Consider the following 22,731-nt stretch of genomic DNA (forward strand, 5'->3'; position numbering starts at 1 on the left):
TTGCTGTCATTTTTCTAGAATGTGTTGGATTTTCTAGGACCAATTATTGGGCATGAATGTCTGTCATGCAAGTTAAAGGTTGACGAGGTGGAGTAAGTTGCTGATGGCTCTAATCACTAAGCATTACTGATAGATAGGGATGGAGTATAGGTGCTGTAGGTATACTTTGTATATGCAGCGCTGGATGGGAGGTTGGACAGTTACCTATGATTTGAAGCCAGGGAAAACTACAGTGGGTTCTGAGAGAAAGGAGGAGCAGATCAGTTAGAAGATAACATAAAGCAAAGCCAAATTCCTTGCCAGTAGATAGATTAGTATCTAGGTGACACAGTGGATTGAGCACTGAGCTTGAAATCAGAAAGACTCATCGTCATGAGTTCAAATCCAGCCTCAGATACTTACTAGTTGTATGACCCTGGGAAAGTCACTTAACCCTGTTTGCCTCAGTTTCCTCATCTGGAAAATGAACTGGAGAAGGAAATGGCAAACTACTCTAGTATCTTTACCAAGAAAACCAGAAAAAGGGGTACTGCAGAGTCAAAAACGACTGAAATCGCACAACAACAAATATACAGCTAGTCATTTGTGGGAAATGTCAGCAAGCTTGGTCAACAGATAAGCAGGGAACAGGAGGACAGGCCTCTCGAGGTAAGAAACAAGAGTTGGATGCCCTGAATAAAGAAAGTCATGTAATAGAATCTTTTTATCCAGAGTATTGAACATTAGCCAAGTTTAGGGAATCTTGGAGTCTATTTTATTTTAGTCATCTAAATTTTTAAAAATGGGTGTATATGAAAGACATAGGCTAATTCACACCTAGATAGAAAGTCTTTAGGGAGGCAGGGAATGGAGCCCTTACAATATTATTCACATAATTGCTTTAATTTTTCAATTGATGAATCTTACATATGAATGAAATTAAAATAGCAAGTTTAGTATGTTTGATAGCAAAATCTTGAAGGTATTTTATAAATATTAATTTTACTTCCTTATCAAATGTCATAAATCATTACTTGCATAAAAGAAATTTTTAAAAAGAGGCAGTGTTTATCTTATTCCTCCAAAGAATCTCTGATGGTTGATTACTATACATGAACCAATCACACTCCGATCACATTTGGGATGTTGGAGCAAATACCTCCCCAGTGAAATCTCTGGTCTCCTAACTCCTATCAGAATGGTTTTGAGAGAAGGCCCTCTAAAATGAATGTTTAGGTTTAAAAATGTTTCTCTTATACAGATATAACATATAGCCTTTAATGGAGTCATACTTGGTGCTTAAAAAAATATCTTACCCTTAAATCAATAGCTGCTATTAGTATTTGAGATTCCTTTGCATCAGATCTTAGGTTGGTATGCAAAAATGATGCCATATTTTGCTTCCTCAGCAAGACCTTTGCCCCTTTGTTGGGCTGCTGACTCTCAAGCAAGACTTGTCTTTGATTTTGCCATTTCTGAGGCAAGCACAGACAAGAACAAGATTCCAGGCCAGTAGCCCATTACTGTTGTCTTAGTAAGCTACTCAGAAACTCTGGCTACAGCAGAATAAAGTAGATCCAACACTGTCTCAGGGAAATGTCATACTAGATTGGATTACTTTTACCTTGAAGAAATTATCATCTTTTATCGTCAGAACCAATAATGTCCTTAAAATAGATTCTTTCTGGTCTAGCCATGACCTTTAAATCAGATTTTTAAAAATTATGTTATCCCTGTTTAATTGGTTTTCTTTCATGTTTAAATCATTTATTAATATCACTTCATTTGTTTTGCTGGATTGTCTTCCAAAATTTGAGGAAGCCATTTAGAATAAAAGACATAGATAGGGTAACTGGAACATTGGTGGGAGAGAGCGCCTGGACATGGTGGTCAGATGAGTGAGGGGGAAGAAGCTATCCAGGAGGGCTAGATGGATGAAAGAAGGCCATGAGATAGAAAATGATCATATCTTAACCAGAATGTGCAATCACTGCCTAGTGTTCGTTACACAGTATTCTTTTGAGTTGTCTTGCTTTTTAAAGGGAGCTTTCAGTACAACTCTGGTTGAACCGTATGGCAGTCCACTCAGGACCAAAAAGTAAGAAGACTTTTTAAAAAGACCAGGTAGCAACAGCGTAATGGAAAGAATCAGAAGACATTTAACATGGGGTTGAGGGCAGTATGGTGTGGTGGGGATAGAGAGCTCATTTTACAGTTAGGAGGACCTAGGTTCAAAGCTCCCCTCTGACCCATATTGGCTCTGGGGCCTTGGGGCCCCAGTTTTACCTCCCAGTGGCCTGAGACAATTTCTAAGGCTCTAAATTGTAGAACAGCCTTTGATCTTCAATGGGGGTGGCTGGAGTGGGGGAGAGAGAAAGGGAAGAGAAGTTTCCCAGGACATTCCAATGTAGATGAAATGAAAATGATAGACTTAGTCACTCTACCCTCATCCCTTCCCCCCAAAATAGCCATTTACTAAGTGTGCCAGGCATGGGGATGATGTACCAGCCTAATTTGTTTTGATAGGAAAGTGGCTTGTAAACCTTTTAAGTTCCTTAGAAATGTGAATTAATTTAATTATTTTAAATATTTTAAAGATGTTCTTTGAAAATTACCTAGAGCCCTTAAATAACAAATTTATAATTGAAGGTGAAGAAAAAATTTAGTCACAGAAGAAAGTGAATAAGCAGCAACAGATAATCTTTGAACGATGTAAGACTTAAGGCACTTTTTAATTTAAGGTCAAGGAGGTTTGCTCCAAAGAGAGGTACAGAGAGATACAGATTCTTCCAGGGCTTCTGGGCCAGGCTTATTCAGATGTCATATATTTCCACTTGACATTAGAGTGAGTTGTTTTAGTCCACAGAAGTTGCCCGAAATGAACTTAGAAGGCTATGTTGATGATCAGCCAGACTTATGGCTCTTTGAGGCATAGGTATGTGGTTCGATTCAGCAGTGTATAAAGGTGCCTTAGTAGTCTTTTCTTGGGTTACTAAGACTTTATTGCCAACTTTGGGGAAATTTAACATGGTGCTTAGAAATCATTTTTGAGTTTTACTAGAAAACTTATTAGCAATGGCCTTCCATTATTTTAGCCATGACCTTGCAGATTGATTGTGTCATCTTGGAAAGATTTTTTTAAAGCAGAATTTTATTTTAACACCAGTTTTTATAGATCAAAGTAATACCAGTTATCTAATTAGCATCCATTGTGTAAATGTGTGTGAGATTAGATGGGGCAAGAGTTTATGAAATTACAAATTGTGACATTTTATGAGGTTTTTTTTATCATGAGTCTTAGGCAGTCGCCATTACTTAACAGCCTGAAATGTGGACTTAGACATTACATCATATAAAAACCAGGACACAGAAATGAGGATCAATTTTTGATTATAATGAAGTTTTAATATGAGGCATTTCTGTAAATGTGTCATGAATATGAGTCACGTATTTCATACCAAGCCTGACCTATTATGACTATGATTCTGTATCAAGAGGTTTTCATATGTGTCCTAAAGCAGTTCTTTGGTTTAAAATGATTCATACTCTGATCTCCTTTTATGTTTTATAATTAAATAAGAAAATATTGCTTATACCTACATTTTTACTATTCCTGTGCATATTATAATTATTTCCTTAATTTCACCCATAAAAATAGTCCATTTCTTCATTAGTAAATTACAAGGATATCTCAACAAAAAAAATTAGTTTCATGGTGGCTTCCCATCCCTAATAGGAATTTCAGTTTGGGATTTTCTCATTTCTTCCATTTGTTCCTTTTGTAGAATGTGAAGATACTTTCTACGTAAATTAATCCCTTCAAAGAAGCAAAATAACTTCCTTTACAGAAAGGGTTATTAGAGTCTTATTCTTTATAATCTTAAATACCACTTCTGTTAGCCTGAACAATACATGAAAAAATTACACTAGTTAAAAAAGAATGATTACCAACCAAGGCCAAGTATGTTACAATTATATGTTCGTGGAAAAGTGAGGTTTCTACTGGGAAAAGCGTGATACGGATTCTCATGAAATTTTCAAAGTTTAAGTATTTTTGTAAATTAGGTTGCTCCTAGTTAAACAGGTGGCTTTAAAGGCTGGTTTCGCTGTTGTTTTAATCATAGTTTAGTTACCATGGAGAAATATGCAAGTTAGCATTTATACACAGAAGTGAAATTTATGCTGCATAGATAATAGCCTAAATTTAGCTTGACTTAAGTTTACCACTTCCTTTTTTTTAAAAAAAAATATATGTGTGTATATATGTAACATTTATCTATTAAAAAGTTAATTTCTTTAAATTCTAATGATACACATCTAGAGAATTTCTTTTTTTAGCATCAATGAGCAGTTTTGTCAATATGACCTCTCATTGTGTTTAGAATAATAGAACATATTACGTTTGCTTTGTTCTGATTGTGCTTCTCTTAGGTTTCACAAAAGACTTTGCTAAGTTTAAGTCAATTATGTGGTGTAAAATGATGTTTGGACACTTTGCATCTTAATTACGTGAAAAGTACTATTATTTTGTAAAGAAAATCTTAGCAAAATGTGCAGTGGTGATAGGACCAATCTGTTTTAGAGCCCAAGTATGGTTTTGATTAGCATTCAGACATTCGTCTAAATTTTTTTTTTGGAGACAGGGTCTTAATAGTGAACTACTCTTAGTTAATTAACCATTAGTTGGGTAACACATTTTCAGTCTAAATTGATCTTTGCTTTGTGGAATCCAGGATTTGTGAGCTGACGTTGCTACCATTCATTTTCCTGGTACCTTAGAGCGGAGGGCTAAGTTTTCAAGGACAAATGTAGTAAAAGTAGCGTGATCCAACATGAGGTCCCCCAGCACAGAGAGAGCAGCAGATCCCTTTCAACACCAGCTGTTCTCACAGATATAGATTGCTGCAGTGAAATTTTCTTAATATAATTCAGAAAGCTCTAGAGAATTCTCCTAAACAACTGTGCCAACAAGGAAAATGTTGAATTTTTCATCAGCTGCCCAATGCGGAGAGTTAGTGGGCAATCCGTTCATTCATGACCAGATGTTCAGTGGAGTAACACTCTGCAGTTAACTTGAACCTTGTGGCCTGTTTACCATTGGTTGCAAGGACATTGGCAACAACCTGGCATTAGAGAATTGTGCCCTGAAAAAAGTGAAAGACTGGAGTGTGTGTGTCTGTGGCTTCCTGGTTTTCACCAGCGACCAGACAAGGTAGGGAGTGATGAAAGAAAGGAAAGGACACACCATCAATCATCACGGAGGCATGGAGAAAGTCCCTCTCCTTTACTCTAAGATTTTGTCTTTGGGGAGTAGTTGGCCAAATTCGTGCTCTCTTTTATTTAGGAAGAAAGGTGATCTTTGTTTAGTTTGACAGGTTTTAAACTTGGGTGTAAACCATAAAACTTTTTGGTGCGGAGGGGGAAAGGGCGGGAGGGGAAAAAGAGGTTTCTAATTTTAAGCTACAGGAAGCCAGTTACTTGGCTCTCAGTATTTCAACCCAACTGGGTTCATTCTGGAATTGTAAATATGTGAATTCTCGCTTTAGGTAAACTACATTATAATACTTGGATAATATTTAGAGATGTCACTTGCAGATTCACAATTTCTTTCATATACATTTTTTGTGCTCATGCCATTTTAGTGTGTTGTATTAGGCACTAGTGTGCAGAAAAGAAAATTATATTGAGTAGGAGTTTTTGAATAAGCAATATGATTTTCTACTTTGAAAAGGATCCTTCCCCTAAAATGATTAACTGTGTTTGATTCTGGGTGTGCCAGCTGGCTAGGAAAGGCAAGGCAGGGTTTGATAACATGTAGTTTTTCTCAGATGGAGGGATCTTGAATTCCTGCCTGCATGGTATTGCACAATAATTTAACTCTTGATTTCAAAGCAGGATGGGGAAATGAAACTAGAAATCCTTCATATTTTTGCTGTTTTAACTTGAGGCAAGAACTGTGTGCTAAATGGAAAAGAATGTTACTCTTTATTTTAATTTTTTGAAAGGAAAGATGAACTAATAGCCAGCCCTGAATAAACTTTTTCTGAGCTATTTAGAGAATTGTGTTTTTTTTTCCTTTTCCTATAGAATTCTTTTGCTGCATACTCTTACTTTCTTACGCCCAATGGTGGAAATGAGACACAAAGCTAAATACCAGGTTCTTTTAAAGCAAATCCTTACCAGTGATGCTGTTTGCTTTGGCAGCGCTTTCTGGCTCAGGTTTACAAGGTTGCAATGAACCCTCCCTTTGCATTTCCTGCTTATGGAGAAATCGCGTTGAGTGTTGTTTGGAGATATGGAAATTCTTCGTTAGCACAGTTGTGAACCTGAGCTTGACTGGCCCTCACAATCATATTCAATGAGCTTATTGCATTTTTTCCTTCTCCTGAAAAGTCCCTTGGTTTATTGACTTGGAAAAATGAGGTGGAAATTACAGTCGATAAGGCATGATGGCTTTTGGTGGGAGGTGAAAAAATCGTATTGTTTTCATTGATGCTAACTTGCTGATAGAAAAATGAGACCCAGTTTACAGTAGCTCTGACATTACAGTTACCTTTATTCAGTGTGCTCCAGCTGCATCGAGCCCTCAGGAAACCGTCCCCATGCACACAGTTTGTTCTTGGGTGTGAAAGCAAACAGTATTTGAGTTGGCAGTAACTTCCCTTTCAGAGGACTTTGCTGCCTCGGCAAGAAACCACAGCATGAGCTTTCTGCTGTTGAATGTTTCCACTGGCAGGATGGCCTTTTTCCACATTTCCTTGGTTTAAGGAAACAGATTTTTGAACTTTTTTTAAGACAAAATGCCAACATTTAACAGCTGGAGTTAGTATATAATTTATGGTTTTCACTTTATGCTCTTTCGGATGTATAAAAATTAAAAATCTGCAATTATTTTTAAATTATGCAGGTTATTGCAAAAAAGAGTGATTAAAAATAGATCTTCTGTTATGAGGGATTCAAGAAAGTCATTGTTACCTAAACAGTTATTCTCAATTATTCTATCTTTAATGGTTTTTAATTGTTATAATTTACTCATATTCTATTCCGTCTATCATAGGAGATGTTTCTGAAAGCCCTTTGTTTTTTCTTTCTTTTTTTTTTTTTCTGGGAGTAACACGTAAGAGTTTGCGCACTTAAATGACTTAGTTTTTTTTTTTCGTGGAAAAAAAATTTTCCCTAACATTTTAGCTTGTTAAACCATACTTTAGATAACTCTCCTTGCTATAGCAATTCCTTCTGGAAAGTCTTAACTGGGTATGGGCTAAGTTATTTCAGACCTGCAGACTGTCAAGATGATATTTTTTATCAACAGAAACCTGTAGACCTCCCAGTGAAGATGTCCAGGCAGCTAGTAGATTCCATAGATATCCCCTTGGAATAGCTCTCTTTTCCCTTTCCTTTTCAGTGAAATTTATATTCCTCACCAGATTTTTTAGCATGCATCGCATTAGCCAGAAGCCTTAGATCCCACCCTCTTTAAGAATTAGAATCTTCTAGAATCAGGAAATCTATTATAAAGTTTTCCAGTGAGTTAGATTCACCATTGAGTTTTAGATTAATTTTTTCCCTGTTGATATGGGTCCTCATGACTTGTTTTGTTAATCTCTGCTAAACTGACTGTTGTTCAGACTCTGAGAAAACAGTTGTCTAGGTATAGAAAAAGCCATATCTTCCTGAAATGGGTTTCACCACAATAATTTTTTGCGTTCCCAATGTCACTGGAAAACAAACTAGGACATGAAAGTGTCACTCTAGTTGATACTCTGTGTTGATATAAAGAACACTTAATCTATATGTGAGATTTAGGGAGTGGAGTGAAGGAGGGGAATTAGTGATGATGAACAGCTGAGTCCAAAATATTTCTTTTCTTTTCAAAGACAGTAGCCATTAATCATTTTTATCTGCTGGACTTGTAGACTTGATTGGATTTATTAAGTATGCTACGTGTTTATGGCATTTTTATTATATGTTGTTAATTTGTCTTAACTGCCATCCCATTTTTTGTTGTTGTGAGGACCCTTGAAAGCAAGTGGCAGCTCTTAGCTTTGGTTTCAATGAATATAATTATACTTTAAAATATAAATCTAATCTAATCTATTTCTGTATTTACATATAGGAATATCCCTGTACATTTTTGATCTCAACAACATATATGCAAAAAACATGATAGTCTGTAGTCAGTACTAAACCAGTGTTAGGATTGTGATGGTGCATTTGCTATGAAATCCCTCTGCATTTTCATATTTTAAGATACTTGTGAATCAGTGCTATCGTTTCCCATTTACAAAAGAACTTCTCCTTAAACATGGAAGAGGAAAGTGTTCTCATTATGAATGACTCCATTAGTTTAAAGCTGGTTCTTTAACAGAAGTAGGCATCTAAAATTGGGAAGTTGGAGAAATAACACAGAACCCAAAGGATTCAGGATTGATTCACATGGCATCAAAGCAGCCAGGTGAAGAAGGGATCAATTGGTTGGATCCTCGACTCTGGCCATGTTCTATCACATAGCCGGTTTGATAAGCCTTCACATCAGTTGATTCGTCGAGTGCCATACCACAGATGTCTGAATTTCATTGGGTAAAATTAATCTATCTCCTTTGGAATGAATACAGTGTGAGAAAATGTTGTTATTCTAGAGAGACTGAGGTTGAAATTCTGTTTCTGATCTTTATTAATTGTGTAAACACAGGCAAACCATTTAACTTTACCCAACCTCAGTTTCTTTATCTGTAAAATGGGGATATTAATACCTAGTATACTTCTCTCACAGAGTTGTGAGGATCAAATTATCTATCCTACCTATGTAAAAACACTTTGCAAACTCTGAAGTCTTATATAAATTGAATTATCATCATCATCATCATCATCATCATCATCATCATCATCACCACCAGCATTATTATTATTACTGTGTCATTCGTTTGGATTAAGTACTGAATCTAACCAATGATTTATTCGTTCTGTCAACCTGCTTATGTTACCAACTTTTCAGCAGTTTTCTAGATAGCGTTTAGGCGTGTTGAAATAAATTGAAACTGGATTAAACAACTCTTTTTTTAAAAAAAAAATCTTGCAGCATGCACATATGAGTACTTAATAAATGCTATGTGGCTATTGTAGAATTGTGGTTATGAGATTATCACGTATAATAATCACTGACATATATCATTTAAAGAACTGATATACAGCTGGCATTTCATTTATAAGAATGTTAAATGTTTTTGTAAAAGAAACCCCATCCATTGAATGAAACTGAGTACAATATGAGCAATTTGAGACACTCGGGAATGAGACTGGTTCACTGCTAGATCCTGATCGTGATTTCTTATGTTAGTGTCTCTTGAAGTCTGACTTTAAAAAAAAAGCATCCACATTGACTGGTAGTTTTAGGATTGAAATCATTAATTCTTTGTTACATTAAATGAACGATCCGTTTAATTCTACAGACTTCCTCTAACAATAAAGATGGACTGTAGCTCTTTAATTTGTATTTTTGGAGAATTGTATGGAGCTCTTATTTGTCCAGGGTCAAAGAGACCTGTTGTTCAGTCATTTTTTAGTCATGTCCAACTCTTTATGACCCCATTGGGAGTTTTTGTGGCAAAGATACTAGAGGGGTTTGCCATTCCTTCTCCAGCTCATTGTACAGATGGGAAAACTGAGGCAAACAGGGTTAAATGACTGGCCCAGGGAAACACAGTTAATAAGTGCATGAGACAGATTTAAACTCATAAATATGACTCTTCCTGACTCCAGGCCTGGTGCTCCATCCACTGCACCCCCTAGCTGCCCCATAGACCTATGCATTACCTATTGATTAGGTTTCTGCCAGTTTGAAATAAATATCCTTGGTAGGTGGAGTATCCATACAAGATGTTTACTATAGTGATAGAATCACATCTGGTACAAAATAAAAACAAAATATTTAACTCATTCTATAGTCAATCCATATTATAATTATGGTGATGAGATAAAGTGAATGCCTGAGTTATCAACTTTCTTTATCACAATGAAGGATACAAGAGACTACTTCCGTCTTCTCAAGCAGATTAGCACCTGTTCTACAATATTAGAGAATTACCTGGTGCCCTAAAAAGTTAAGTGATCTATCCTGGGTCACACAGATAGTATGGTAGAGGCAAGACTTTAACTCAAGTCTGAGACCAGGTGTCTGTCTATCCCTATACCATGCTACCTGTGTTAAGTGAAGGTTAGATGGCAAGGCTGAGAGTGAGGAAGACCCCGGGTTCAAGTCCTGACTTTGATACCAACTAGATATGATGACCATGGGGAAGCTGCTAAACTCTCCATGTCCTTGGCCACTATCTAAGACTACCACTTTAGGGTGAGTTGCTGATCTACACTATGGTGAATATCATTTTTGCACTTGGAGTTCCTATGCTCTACAGCCGTCCATTTCCAGTCTTAATGCAACACCATCTATGGAGCCAAGTAAAGAACAGTCTTTCTTCTGCAGCTGGTAGGCTATCAATGTGGTTTTTTCCTCCCTGTCTCCTGGCAGCGGCAGCAGCTGCTAATGAATTAATGAAAGTGGTGGGAGGATGAGACCGGGCCTGGTCATTAGTCAGTCGGGAGGTGAATTAGCACTTATTAAGCACTGACTGTGTTCCTGGCACTGTGTGAATGGCTGGGGCCACACAGACATACAAATTGAAACACAACAGAATGCAACAAAAATCAATGCTTGCTCTCAAGGAGCTCACAATTTAATGGGATAGACAATGTATATTGGCAGCTATTTTTGAAGCAGATTGGGAAAGGTAGCTAGCCTGGGAAAGCAGTAGGGAGATTGGAGTTGACCTATAATGTATACTGAAAGGAACCAATGAAAACATGAATTAAATGTGCGTGCACACACACATACACACACAGACTGCAAATTGACCTATGTCACTCTTGTGACATAGGAAGACAGAATCTGTTTTATTGGGAGGTGATTTACATCAGAGCTTCTCAGTATTTACTGGGAAGTAAATAGTTACTATTTTTTAGTATTTGCTATTCTAGCATTATCTTGGGACAGCTAGGTGCTACAGCGAATAGAGCGCTGGAACTAAAGCCGGGAACACCTGAGTTCAAATCCGGCTTCAGAAGCTTCCTAGCTGTGTGACCCTGGGCAAGTCACTTAATACTGTTTGCCTCAGTTTCCTCATCTTTAAAATGAGCTGGAGAAGGAAATGGCAAACCCCTCCAGTATCTCTACCAAAAAAAAATCCTAAGTGGGGTCATGAAGAGTAGAATGTGACCAAAATACCTGAACAATGACAAGCATTATCTTATGAAACATAGGCCACATAAAGATGTAAGTAGTGTCATCAGTACAGGGTTCTCATTTTGAATAAAATACTGCTCCCTCTCTTTTCCAGAAGTTCTTATGGTGAAATGTATCTGGAAAGCGCTATTTTTCCATTGTTATTTTCATAGAAGGGTTTCAGATTTTTGAGTTTGGTGGTTTTAAAAATTCTTCCCTTCCCAATCTTCTTAATTCCCAAATGATAATTGAGAGGGATACAGTGTTCAGAAACAAAAGTTTGCATTATTTTAGGTATTTCCACCCGGGGAGAATGAAACAGTGTTTTTGTGCTAACTCTATAGTCTCCTTACCAAACAGCTATGACCAGAACTATTTTTTTCAAGCTATTGTCAAGTGACTTCATCCATCAGTAGTACAAAACCCTACCCCTTCACAAAGGGGCCCCTGCCCAATCCTCCTATCCCGTGGTCCCCATTTGGGGGTCTTCATCATTTCAGGAGACCACCTTCCATAGCATATGACAAGGTCCCTGAAATACATTTATGGCCCATCAGTGCCACCTATTGCTCAGGCTGCCACCAATGTGAAATAAATGCCCTTGAAGAGAGCTCAAAGTAGTGACGTCAGTGTCAAGGAAAAAAGAGTGGAGTGACATTATTCACTTCTTCCCACTGGTGGTAAATAAGATCTTTGAGATATTTCCACATACGAGTATCTCCAGTGCTACTATCTATGGAGTATTGGCATTGATAGTTTTTAAAAGTCATCTGTAAATAGTTCTTTCTCAAGTATCCGCCCTTGAAATTAAGTAGACTTGCTATTTGTTGCTCCAGTGTCCTATCTCCGTGCTTTTGTACTGGCTACATCCCCCTTGCCCTTCTTACTTCCATGTCATAGTTTTCCAGGTTTCTTCTAAGTCTCAGCAGAAGTCCCAAATTCTACAAGAGATCTTTCCTCATCCCCTCATCTGCTAGTGTTTTTTTTCCTCTGAGATTGCTCTCCATCAACACTGTATATGTCTTGTTTGAACTTATTTCCATGCTATCTCCTCTGTTAAAATGTATATTCCTTGAGGGCTGAGACTGTTTTTTACCTTTCTTTGTATCCACAGCACTTAGCACAGTGCCTGACACATAGTAGTCTTTTAATAAATGCTTGTTGATTGGTTGATCCAAAAACTCAGTGTTCTCTGCCTCTGACCCTAATCAACCAAAGAAGTTCTAAATGAAAGGCATCATAGACTCCTCCGTTGACCATATAGATTTATGAGAGAGCCATATGGACAGTATTTTAGTGTCCCATCCCATTTTTAATATGAGACCTAGTGGGCAGTACAGGTTTTCCTCCAAATCCCCACTCAAGAAAGATCCTACCAAAGCCAGGACCATCTCTAGTCATCCTGATCTATATCTCGCCATGGGATCTAGATGGCTCCAGGGAAGAAAGTGAGGCTGGTGACTTTGCACAGACCCGCCTCACTTAAATCCAGTTCACTTGAATGTTGTGGCATCACCTCCCTGATGTCATGGTCCTCTTTGAGAATGAAGGACAAAGAACAACCAAAGCTGAACTCGATAGGGATTCTTAACACCTAGCCTGTTGTTCCTGTCCAGTTATGTTTTTTGCATTGTTTACGTATTTTAAAAATGTTATTATTGTGTGAAGTATGACTCAGATAGTAAAAATGGAAGGGTTTGGGGATGTAAAATTAATAATAATATGAACTGATATTCATATGGCATTTTCAAGTTTGCAAAGCATTTATCCCCTATTATCTTGTTTGAGCCTCATGATGACCCTGAGAGGAAGGTAATATAGGTATCATTTCCATTTTACAGATGAGGAAACTGAGGCCCAGAGCTTAAATGACTTGCCTGCAGTCATGTAGCTAGTAAATATAGGAGATAGGATTTAAACCTAGGTCTTCCTGCCTCCAAAACCAACCTTCCATCTACACTGCCATACCAATACTCGCTCAGCTGGAAGCATTTATATTAGCATGCCGTGCTGATTTGTGCCTACTTCCTCTTGCCTCTTTGTAAGAATGGTTCTCGCCACTAGGGCTACGATATGATGACAAGAGGTGTCCTAGCTTTACTTCTGTTTTTGTGGTGATGGATTTGACATAAGATCAAATAAACTTTGGACAAATTCTGGAAAACTTTATATTCACATAAGTGGTACTTTTTCACTTTCCGATTCAATTGTGCAACGAATTATATTTATTACCAGAATCCCCTGAGGCAACTGCAAGCAATGCTAGTTGCAGAAACCCCAAGAAATGATTACCTGCCCAGATAAAATGCAGTCATGAGAGGAAAAAAATGCCTCGTTTTACTAGCCATATTTCTATATTTATCATTCAGCATTTTCAAGGGCTTACTTAGAAATATGGGTAAATTTTAAATTCTACTAGAATTTTTTTGAATATTAATCATATGGAAAGAAAAAATGATGAATTTTAGCACCATTGTGATCATGTCTGTATGACTCAACCACAGTAATTATTGTTACTGGAACCAACCAAAACCAGCTCACTTTGGTGATGGTTGCCGGGGTAGATTGGGATAAAAGAAGGGCTGTGCTGGAGCCAGCTTCGCCTGGAGACAGTTGTGAAATTTTCAGTGTGAGCATTTACCCCTTGGAAATCAGGGAATCAGGAAATGTTATGTATCAGGGCTTGACTGGTTGGTTTTGTTTATTTCTAGACTAAAGAAATGGTAGAGAAAATATTAACACAGATTAAACTTGAAAGTATGTAGTTTGCCTATTTAATTTTTCTTTCCCAGAATGCAGGTGGTTAATCATCTATAGCAAATCCCTCAATAAAAGCCTGGAAAACAAAAAGGCCTTTTCCTGTAAAAAAAAAAAACCACAGAGCAATGTGGCTGTGTCAGTTTCCCCTTCACCCCCGCCATTCCCCACTGAATGTAAGGTCCCTGAAATCAAGGAATATTTAATGTTTGTCATTATATCCCCACTGAGAGCATAGTACCTAGCATACCATAGGTGTTTAATAAATGCTTATTGGTGAATTAATGAGATTGCCTTAAGAGGAGCTGCTGTACTGTCAAGAAAACAAACTGTGGTTTGAGGTACACTTGAAAAAACAAGGTCATTGTTATCATGTCTTTTAATAGTGAAAAACAATGTGCCTACTAAACCAAAGAACATCCTTCAGCATCATATATGTGTAAATATGATGTCAAGGAATGTTCTTTTGTTTGGCAGGCTACTGATCTGTCTCTTCTATATACATATATACATACATATGTATGCATATTTGCATATATACTATATATACACACATATGTACTTGTAAATTCTATTAAGTTCAGAAAAGTTGAAGTCTTAGTATTACATTTGTGTGTACTCACATGTATGTATATGTGAACACTATCATGCATACATATGAATATCTGTATTGTGTACTTCTACACTATATATCAAGCTATCTATACACACATACATAGCAGTACATGCTGTGATCCACTACTACTTGGGAGGCTGAGCTGATGGATAGCTTGATCTTGGGAGTTCTGAACTGTAGTGAGTTAAAGCCAAGAAGGTGTCTTCACTAAGTCCAGTATCAATAGAGTAAGCCCCCTGGGGAATAGGGGCTACTGGGCTGCACAAGGAGGAGTTCAATGACATCAGAAAAAGAATGGCTCAGAGCTCCTGTGCCAGTCAGTTGTGTCATTGGATGTTGTAGTTCAAGCCTGGGTTATAAATGGACATCCAGTATGAGAAACAAATGAAAAAACAAACAACCAGAAGAGCTAATCTGTATCTATCTATATCTCTGTGCTCTATGTGCATGTACATATATATAGTATGTATATACACATATACATATGCATATATATTCTTACACACGTAACTACAGGTATGTGTATGTATACATACATGTATATGAATGTGTGTATTATATGTACATATACATCAAAGTACCTGTCATGTTGGAAAAACCTAAAGAAATGTGTTTTTTAAAACGTTGAACCCAGTAAATATGCAGGAGAAAATTCTTTGAATATTATAGATTAAGCTAAACTCAATTTCCATTGCTGGATATAATCTGTAAAGTGTTGTGAATTGGAATTATTTAGGTTTTGGCTCAAGAAATACATGTTGATAAGAGAACTTAGGATTTAGAGCTGGAAAGGACTTAGAGATCATCTCAGTTAGTAAACATGTATTAAGCATTTGTTATATGCCTGACCCTGTGCTAAGCACTCAAGGGTGGGGAACCTGTGGCCTCAAGGCCCCTTATAGGGCTGCACTTGAAGACCGAGAGGGCCATATGTGGCATTGAAGCTGAAGGTTCCACACCCCTGATGTGGATACAAAGAAAGGCAAAGGACAGTCCTTGCTCCTGAGGAGCTCACAATGTAATGGGATAGAGAATATTTAAACAACTATGTACAAACAAACTCTAGACAAAATAAATTGGAGAAAATCCAAAATAAATTGGAGAGGGAAGGTGCTAGGAAGGAAAAGGTAAAAAGTATCATTTCTCCTAGCTCCTTTTTTTCCCCAGTGAAGAAGTTGGAATGAAGAGACATGACCAAGATCACACAGCTAATTAATTAGCCAAGTCCAGATTCAAACCTCACTTCCCTAATTCCAAATCCAGTGTTCTTTTTACTATACCATAATGGAATTACTGTGACATCATCACATAGTTCTAGACAGAGATAAAGGTTTTAAAAATTAAGGAATAATTATCCAGAACAACCTCCACATTGTATACGTAAAAATCAATAAGCATTTATGTGGGAAAAAACTAAATGTGAGGTAAAATGTTTCTATAATATTATTTGGGATTTTAAAAAGAGGTTATTCAAGAGTTCCACAAAATAATTATTTTTTGCACTTTCAGATCAGAAAAAAACATATTCTTTGAAAGCTTCTTAAAATAAATTTGATTTTTGAAGTTATATCGAGGGCAAACTTTAATATGAACCATGAATCCGTAGAATGGCCTGCTCTCATCATCATATTTTTAAATAGGTAAAGTAGAAGATGTATATTTCCAATAGATAACTCCACATGTCATCATGTTCACATGTTCAGAGGATGTTTAATTTATTCCCCCTTTCCTGCCACCCCCTTCCCATTACCTGAATTTGTCACTTACTTCAGATTACTATATACATAAAGTTTAGGTGATGGTAGAAGTTGGTCAGCTATCATAAGATCAATCAAAGTGTTGGTAGGGAAATTTAAAAATGTAGAGGCGTTGAACCAAAGAAATCTAGGCTTGTCTGTTCTGGTCCTTTATACTTTGAACTCTGGGTACAAAACCACTGAGTTGATTCTTCAGGTCTGGTGACTTTTCAAAAGGATCAAGGAAAATGAATTCATTATGTCTTGTTTCTCACTTTCAGTTTTCCAAAACTAACAAATTAATAGAAATTACAAGAATTTTGTGGTTCATCAGGGATATTTGTCAACATTTTTGTTTTCTTAGATAAGGGATAATTAAGAATCTGAAATTTTCATTTGTGTTCAGCAAACTAGAATTGTATTCTCTACCTCACCTGGTTTAATTTGTTTATTTTTATAGTTAGGCCCTACAATCTTGTTTTTCAGGTTAACTTAATGTCTTTAAATCAACATAACTCAAAACTGCTTTTCTTCTTATTCTGTGTCATTGGTTGTATATAGGGTAGGTTCTTGCTTAACCTTTGTCCTTTTTTGACATTAGTATCATTTCTAAGTGTGAAATTGGAGTATTTTACTTGGAAAAATTATCTCATTTCTTCAAAATGGATCTATCTCAAATATTCCCCTTTGTACTTTTCATTCTTTATTTAGGGATCCTTCCAAGTTCTCAGGTATAGAAACTTTAGAAACTTATTGTCTGAGAGTGAACCTAGAATTTGTTGGATGGATGTTCCTATTTATTTCTCTCTCCAAATTCTGATTTATCCTGACTTAAGTCAGATGTGTGTAGAATTTTTTTTAAAAAATACTTTATTTAAAAAGCCTGTAGATATTTCATTTCATACTTTTAAAATTATTTCTTTCTGATCCTGACTGCTGCTTTTTTCTTTGAATTTATTGCCAGGGAAAAGACCTTTAATTTTTTTAAAATTTAATTCCTTTTTTCTGTTAACAAGGTTCTATTTTCTCTCCCTTACACATCCCCTCATTGGAAAAACAAGAACAAGAACAAAATCTTGGTAACAAATGGGCATAATCAAGCAAAACAAACTTTCTCATTGGCCATATCAAAAAAAATGCATGTCTCTATCTGCACCTTGAATCTATTACTTCTTTGTCAGGATGTGGGTAGCATGCTCTAAAAAAAATAAAATAAATATTATTTTATTTTCAGATCCTCATTTTCTCTCTCCCACCCCCATCTCCAACTGAGAAAACAAGAAAAGCAAAACTGCTGTTACAAACATGTATAGTCAAAGAAAACAAATGCCCATTTTTGGCCATGTCCTTCTTACCCCCCAGAAAATCTCTCAATGTGCCACTCTTAGTCCGTTGCCTTTCTGTCAGGAGGTGGGTAGTAGCAGGTATCTTCATTAGTTCTCTGGAATTGTGTTTGGTCACTATATTGATTGGAGTTCTTAAGTCTTTCCAAATAATTTGTCTTTACAAAATTGTTAATTATATTAATTGTTCTCCTGGTTCTGCTCATCTGATTCTGCATTAGTTCATAGAAGTCCTCCCAGGTTTCTCTGAAACCATCCCTTTAATCGTTTTTAAAATAGCACAATTGTATTCCTTTATGTTCACATACCATGATTTGTTCATCTCATTCATCAGTGGGTGATAGGTACCCACTTGGTTTTCAGTTGGTTTGCCACCTCAATAAGAGTGACTATAAATACTTTTATACATCAGGGTCCTGAAAAGAGATTCCAGACCCTGCGTTTTGTTACATGATAACTGATCATAAGATAAGGCTAGTGTGACCATTCCATTCCATAATCTATCCCATGGATGTCTAGAAGCTCTTTTCAGGAGATCCCTTAAGAGGTGCCATTTTCCCCTATCCCTTCAGTTGAAAAATCCTTTGTTCTCACTTCTATTGTATCTTTAGCTTTATTTCACAAAAAAAGTTGTTTGAATCACATAAGCATTTTAAGGGGGAAGGGCAGGTATACTGAGTAACAGAGTTCTAGAAAAAGAAGGTGTAGACTTGGGTATGTTTAGGCAGAATCTTAGAACTGGTGTGCTGGGGCTAAACACTTAGCCTCCCCCAGTCCTTTTTCTTCAACTGTAAAAATGAAGAGGTTACACTCAGTGGCTGCTAAGGTCCCTTCCGCCTTTATATCGCTGATGAAAAATCAAAGCAGTTCATCTTATTAATGTGTTTTTACGGAACATGAAAATTCCATAATTCAGCAGATCCATGTGTCTAACTTTACTCTTGGGTCCTCCTGAATTTGAAAATACCAACAAGTGATGCTGTTATTGCCATCAGAATCAAAGAGCTCATCGTAGTACGTGGGTAGAACAAACACAATCCTGCTTCCCTGTAGTTGCTGTCACTCTCTGGCTATCTCAGTTTCAAAGATAACTTCTGTTTATCAATTCCAAGCTGCTCAGAGGTTTGGGGAAATTAGGAAACCACATCACATGGTTACAAGAGAATCTTTACTTTGCATGTATATAAAACTCCTTTGGTTTTTTTTTCATTGACTATGCTACCTTAATGAAAAATCCCACCCCAGAAGACACTGTACCTAGAAATGGTCTTCAACGAAGGCAGACTCATTCCATAAGTTTTCTGATGTGAAAAATGTACACCACTGATATTTGGGGAAAAAAAATTGAACAGTTTGTTGAACAGACGGGTGCTTTAATTATGGTGGTCTAAATTTACACACATTACAGTGGTATTTTGCTACATTAATTACCTTACTTGTCAAGAGTAACAGGTAATTACCACATCAAATCACCCTCATATGGTACATGGAAACATAACTTATTTTAAAGGATACTGTAAACCAAAGTACAACCATACCACATATTTGTCTTTCCGGCACAGATCATCCTCATTCCATTTGCTCCATGGGGAACTAGGCAGCCAACCCTGAGCTCACCTTTTCCCTGCTTATCTCAATACCAGGCAGAGAGCCAGGGAATAGACCTTATCCTTTGGAGAGGGAACTTTTAGTAAAATTTGCAAATATTATATATGCATATTATATATCACACATATGTAAATGTTATTTAGTATTTCTTACTCATAGACCATGTAATTTTGTATAGGGAAACTCTTTTCTCATATTCATTGAAGAGTCACCTTAGAATGCTAGACTTGAAACCAGTAAGACCAGGATTCGAATCTTGTATAAATCATTTATTAGTTGTATGATCCTGGGCAAGGGATTTAACTTTATTTATTCTCTATTTCCTTCTCTGTAAGATGGAAGTAACAAGAACACCTACCCTCTGTGGTTGTTGGGAGACCCAAAGATAATGTGTGTAAAGGGATTTGCAAACCTTAAAATGTTATATAAATGTAACCCAGTATTATCATTGTTACTCTTCGTGCTGCCCACTCATTCCAATCAATACTCATTTCTCTGGCTCCCTGGGAAGTAACATTTTTGCCTCAAATGTTTTGGTGGGTGCAGAATTCCATATTGTCTACACATTAGGTCATTTACCCTTTTCTTCTCTTGTAGGCCAAAGTCAGCCTATGTGATAATCATGTTACAATTCCAATGGAATGCTTCCATTGTAACCATGTAAGTGCTTTGAGAGTATAGAATTTCTATAGCAGGATAAGCAAATATTTCCCTTTTTTCGTTGCTATGGCATAGAAATAAAGAATATGTAATCTTTAAGGTGCGGTGCAGCATATACACAATGATGTAATGTGGGTGTATGATCTCAAAAAAGGTCTGTCCCCTTTTTAGCAAAACACCTGTGACACAGTGTGGTTAGAGTAATGTCCTTACAGACGGGAAGCAGATGAGTCCACTTGACTTAAAAAGCACTTTAGCATCGACTTTCTTCTTTTCACCCAATAGCATGAATGAAGTAGTATAAGAAGTAAGAAGTTTAAGAGTAAAAACCTGCAGACATTTCAGGGCATGCTGGCTAGCAAGCAGGGTGGGCCCTTTGGGGAGGTTGAGTGAGCCACCATGAATATAAGTAGGTCACCATAAACATAATGTTATTTCAGGGGGACTAGCACAGCACCCCTCTTCTATCAGAACTCCCCATATTCTACCTGATATCTATAATACCATCAGAAAAGCTTCCTTCCATTAGTTTAAGGAGTCAGTCTTTATTCAGCTGAAAACTCCAAGAGACATAGTTTTGACCTGTTCTCAGCATCAAACTTTTATCCTTTTGGGGACTGAGTTTCAGATTTTTAAGAGCTGGTTTTGCAAGGGGTAAGTGTAAAGATGTTGGGCAGCACATACTTTGCCAGTACCTGGACAGAAGTTGAAAGGATACGGATTAGGGTTATACAGCCCCTGGATGAGGATGCCTAAATAGCCTCTGAGGTCTCTTCCAACTCCAGATATGTGATCTACAGGGGCACGTCCCACGACGTGTCTGTATAGATAAATGAAGTCAGTGCCCAACCCCATTTACTGGATGCTGTGCACATTTGGGAAGTATTCCATATTTTTATAGACTTGGTAGGTTAGAGGTGCGGGATGAGGCATGCAATTTTCAGATATGATCAGTGTGTTGCTTTGTTGTGCTTGACCATATTATTTAGGAAGGAGAATTATTTGGGAGGGAAGAATCAGTGAGAAATGATAGTTATGCTAAAAAAACTAAACACCATTAATAAAACATTTACAACTAACATGTAAAACAAAGAAACGAAAAAAGAGATTCAGAACCTATGGAGCGAACAGGCCTTAGTGAGGGGAGGGAACCAAGACAGGGACAGCAACAAGAATGACTGAAAATGAACTTTGTCTCAGAGATAGCTGGGTGGTGTGGTGGATAGCATTTGACTAGGAATGAGGAAGATGGCAGTTTTTGTCATCATGCCTTTGATGCTTTCTGGCCCCTTGAGTTTATTTAACATCTTTCAACTTCAGTTTCCTCCTCTGTAAAATGGGAATGGTACTTCATAGGGTTGTTGAGAGTATTAAATGACATCAAAGGTAAATTGCTTTGCCAACCTTAAAGTGCTATGTAAACGTTTTGTTTGTGGTTCAGTTGTTTCAGACTCTTCTTGATCCCATTTGGGGTTTTCTTGGCAAAGATACTGGAGTGATCAGCCATTTCCTTTGCCAGCTCTTTTTACAGATGAGGAAATTGAGGCAAACAGGGTTAAGTGACTTGCCCAGGGTCACACAGCTATTAAGTATCTGATGCCAGATTTGAACTCAGGAAGATGAGTCTTCCTGACTTCAGACCTGGTACTCTATCCACTGTACCATCTAACTGCTCATATAAATGTTAGCTCTTATCATTTGTCTGTTTCACACAGTGCTAAATACAGTAGTCACTTAATAATGGTTTATTGATTGATTGGTTCACAGTGTTGCTTTGGGTAGGCACTGGTTTAAAGACAACCACAATTCCAACTACAAGGGATGGGATACAAATGTTTTGTAACATATTTTTCCATCTTCTCTGGTGTTTGCTGATATTTAAAGTAACTTGACTGTCTTTACAACAATCATGTCCTTTATTGCCAAGGAGATGAAAGATAATAAAAACAATAAGTTTCTCTGGTCTTGGAGACGATGCTGCCTCCTTTTTAGTCATGCTCTTTTCCCTGTGAATTTGGGCAAGCATCTTTAGTGAGAATGAACTGCTTCTTTCTCTCCATTGAAGCAGGAGGGTTTCCTTTCAATTTGGATTGGGGAATCTGGGAATACTTCATGGAGGAGTTGATATTAACTCAGTAAACATGTGATATATTGGCTTGAGCATTATTTCATTTTGGTTTTAGTCACAATTATTTAAATGAAGAAAGGGAACCTCTTAGCCTACAGACGTGGCAATCTACTCTTAGTAAGTTGAAGAAATGGAGTGATTTGCCTCAATTACATTTAAAAACATTTCTTGTAGCTGAGTCTCCTGCATTTGAACCCAAATCCATAGCTTCTTTGCAAGTCAGTAGTATAGCTTTCTGAATGTTAACGCAATGCCTGGCATTCCTCTTCTGTGGCTTGACTATAGGCCAAGGAGCAACCCCAATATGCTGTTTGTGTCCTCCATGATCATTTCTTTGGCTGTTTGGGTGGGAGTGGGTGGAGTGGGAAGGTGCCGGATTCTTTGTGTTCTGTTAGCAGCAGAGTTTTCTCTTTCACCTCGAGATGATGACAGGTGGTAGGTAATAGGTCCAACTGTGCGGGGAGATGATATCCTTCAATGCTGATGAGATTTTTTTCTTGTTAATGTTGCTTGCATTGATGAAAGATGCCTATATCAAAAGGTGGTGGATTGTTCTGTTTGAGGAAAGACAAAAGATCATAGATTTAGACAGATGAAAGTCACATATTTCCCCTCATGGAATTATATAC

At 37.1% G+C, this 22,731-nt stretch overlaps 1 protein-coding gene across 5 annotated transcripts in view; it reads left to right on the forward strand.

Moving 5' to 3' along the window:
• The window catches only part of FOXP1 (forkhead box P1), a 684,912-nt gene that overhangs the window by 229,073 nt on the left and 433,108 nt on the right, over positions 1-22,731 (forward strand). Inside the window, exon 1 of one of the 5 annotated variants that reach the window (XM_036737499.1) lies at positions 19,912-19,974. The exons of the other annotated variants lie outside the window; for them this stretch is intronic. The gene's annotated coding sequence lies outside the window, so the exon portion shown is untranslated. Of the gene's footprint in view, positions 1-19,911; positions 19,975-22,731 lie in introns of those variants that run through there. 5 annotated transcript variants of the gene reach the window in all.

The sequence above is a fragment of the Trichosurus vulpecula genome, chromosome 9, assembly GCF_011100635.1.
Source record: "Trichosurus vulpecula isolate mTriVul1 chromosome 9, mTriVul1.pri, whole genome shotgun sequence".
NCBI classification, from domain to species: Eukaryota; Metazoa; Chordata; class Mammalia; order Diprotodontia; family Phalangeridae; genus Trichosurus; species Trichosurus vulpecula.